Here is a 3,436-nt window from a genome sequence, read left to right as displayed (position 1 = left end):
ATAGAGGCAGAAAATATTGGATGCAAGTGTGTGTGTGTGTGTGTGTGTGTTCCTAGAATATCAGTCAGGTTTAGTTATTGTATAAAGTATCTGAAAGTAGGCAGTATTATTCAGATAAACATAGAAAAGGTGGTTGGTGATACTATATTATGGATAGTATTGGATATCAGACAAAGGAGTCTGGACTTAATTTAGTAAGGGATAAGGAATCACTGAAGGATTTTGAATAAGAAGAATGACATAGTTAGTGTTGTCCATAAATATAATTAAAGTCTAAGGAAGAATGGATGGGATCAGGGTGTGAGACAGGGACACCTGCAGTTAGTATTATATATAAGGACCTAAATTAGGGTGGGAATTGTGAAAATAGAGAAGATTGTATGGCAATGAGAAATTGGGAAGGCTGACTTTGTAGTTCTTGGAAACTTGTTAGGTTTCAGATATAAGAGAGAATGCAAAGTAATTACAAATTTTCAGTCAAGGTGACTGAGTGAATGTGAATACCATGGACAAAAACAGGGAAGTCAAAAGGAAGAACTGGTTAAGGGGAAAAATGTTGGAACCTGTAAACTTTAAGGCTTTTATCATAATTGTACTCATTTCTTCATGGATTTTTGCTATATTCCTATTGAATAGAACCACTTTCACCACATTAGTAGATAACAAAAGAATATCCAATTTAGCAGCATGATATTGTGTGTGTATAAGATATATATATATATATATATATATATATATATATGATATATAAAATATATTATAATATAATATGTGTGTAGAGCATAAAACTGTGTGTATGTATATATATATATATATATATAAACATGTATGTAGCATACACATTGTATGGAAATTTTAGAGTTAGAAGGAACGTCAGAGACCATCTAGGTCATTGCCTTCATTTTAAAGATAGGGAAATCAAGGTTTTCACTTGTCATTGTGTTCCTGTAGAGGGAGAACCAAGCATTTACTGAGTGAAACCAGCGTTATTACCAAGTTTTCCCAACAAAACCTCTCTAAAATAATTTGAATCATAGTAGGTTGTTTTGAAAACCCAGAATACCTTAGGAAGATAGAAACAGAAGTTTGTAGACACTGGGGTGGGGGCCGCTGGGCTGCAGTGGCAGCAAAAGCAGAGAGCAATCCAATGACTGAAAATGGTAAAGGAAATGAACACCTGCTCAACAGGAGAAACAGTAGACCCCTATGCTCATAACACAACAGGTGAGCTGCCATTTGACAGCTCAGTCACTCATTACCAAGTTCCAGGTTACAGTGTCAGGGCAGAGAGATCTTTAAGTTGCAAGGGAAAAGCAGAACTTGAGTAAGGAGCAAAGAAGAGACTGGGAGGGCAATGACCAGACCTGTTCCTAGATCAAAGCTTGGAACAATGCCCCTCCCTCTTATTCCAGGAACACAGTCCAACATAACATATATTTAGAAATCAAGAAATAAGCTTTTGAAAATGAGCAAATGACAAAAAAAAAAGAACCTGAGCATTAAAATATACTATGATGACAAAGAGGATCAAGACACAAAGTCAGAAGAAAACAATGAAGTCAAGACAAGCAAAACCTCAAAAGGGAAAAAAGAAATAGAAATTGAATGCAAGCCCAACATGAATTTCTGGAAAAAAAAATATATTAAAAAAAAAACAAATTGGAGTGGAAGAGGAAAAATTGCATAAAGAATGAGAGCCAAGGAAGAAAATTATGATAAACAATTAACAGTACAGTAAAAGGTTCACAAAAATACTGGAAAAAAAACGACCTTAAAAAGCAGAATTCGGCAAATGGAAAAAAAGTAGAAAAGTTGACTAAAGAAAATGATTCTTTAAAAATTAGAATCGGGCACCCAAAATCTAACAAAACTATGAAATATCAAGAAACAATGAAACAAAATCAGAAGAAAGAAAAAGTTAGAAGAAAATGAGAAATTTCTTATTGAGAAAAACAAATGACCTGGAAAATAGATCAAGGAGAGATAATTGAAGAATTAATGGACTACCAGAAAATCATGATCAAAGAAAGTATATAAACATCATGTTTCAAAAAATTATCCAGGAAAACTGTCCCAAAATCCTTGAAACAGAAGGTTAAACATAAGTTAAAAGAATTCACCAATTAACACATGAAAGAGACCACAAAATGAAAATTCTCAAGGATATTTTGGTCAAATTCCAGAAAGAAACTATTCACATGTTATGTTGCCACAGGTCAAGATCACAGAAGATTTAGTAACCTCTGGCTTACAGAAGTGGAGGCCTAAGAGTATGACATTCCTGAAGGCAAAAATCTAGGACTACAACTAATAACCTACCTAGGAAAACTGTGTATAATCCTTCAAGGGAAAAATTGAATACCGAATGAAGTAGACTTTCTTTTTTTTTTGGCGGGGCAAAAAAGTGACTTGTCCAGGGTCACACAGTTAGTCAATGTAATGTCAAGTGTCTGAGTCCGGATTTGAAGTCAAGGTCTCCTGAATCCAGGGCCAGTGATTTATCCACTGTGCCACCTAGTCGACCTCCAAAGTGGAAGACTTCTTTTCTTTTTCTTTTTTTTTTTCTATACCGAAAACTTTTTTTTTTAACAACTCGACAAGGCCAGGCCGGCCCGCCCCGCCCCCGCCGCCCCTCCCTGACGAAGGATCCACAGCTTCAGGGACACAATTGCGAGGTTTGGTTGTGCTCCGTCATGGATGCTAAGGTCACTGGGGACGGACAGCTCGTCACGGCGCGTCCTGCGCGGGCGTCGCTCAGACCCACTGCTTCTTAAGCTCTTCCACCACCTGCCCGGGCTCAGGGAATTTCAGTTTGGGGGCGGGGTGGGCCTTCTTGATCCCGCTCCAGAGCTCCACTCAGCTGCAATCGGGCGCTGCGGCGTCTCCTCAAAGCTGCTCCGGCGGGGCTTGCCGGGGTTCAGTAGCACTGGCAGCCCCAGGCGGGCGAGGCGCAGCGCTTGGCCCACGGCCTCCGCCGAGTACTTGCGTCAGCTTCGGCTAGATGACCACGCTGGTCTCTCCCGCGCCTGCATCGCCGCCCTGGGCCAGCTTCTCCGGCTTCTCGGCTTCCCTGTCCGCCGTCAAGCCCACTTTGTGCTTCCTCCAGGGAGGAGCCATGGGGCCCAGGCCCAGGGAGGCACGCGAGTGTACCAGGCACGTGTAGATGGCCGCCGGAGTTCCTCCCCCCTACTCTCATCTAAGTAGTATGTATGTATATTTATGTAAGAGTATCTGTATGTGTACACACACACACACACACACACACACACACACACACACACACACACGCACAGTTTTTCATGTGATCTCTCGTATCCCACAGGGAAGTAGGAGGGGAAGGGGATAAGAAAAAAAGGGAATAAGAATAGGTAAGGCAGATAAAGAAAGGTAGTGGTCAGAAGCAAAAGAGATCTCAGAGGAGGAACAGAATAAAATG

The 3,436-nt window shown here is 40.5% G+C and overlaps 1 pseudogene; it reads right to left on the bottom strand.

Moving 5' to 3' along the window:
• Positions 1-2,676: 2,676 nt before the first annotated feature.
• Positions 2,677-3,117, bottom strand: LOC122726596 (annotated as a pseudogene).
• Positions 3,118-3,436: the final 319 nt, after the last annotated feature.

This window comes from Dromiciops gliroides, chromosome 4 (genome assembly GCF_019393635.1).
Source record: "Dromiciops gliroides isolate mDroGli1 chromosome 4, mDroGli1.pri, whole genome shotgun sequence".
NCBI classification, from domain to species: domain Eukaryota; kingdom Metazoa; phylum Chordata; class Mammalia; order Microbiotheria; family Microbiotheriidae; genus Dromiciops; species Dromiciops gliroides.
Note: the sequence above shows the minus strand (reverse complement) of the source record. Positions and strands in the feature narration are given on the sequence as shown.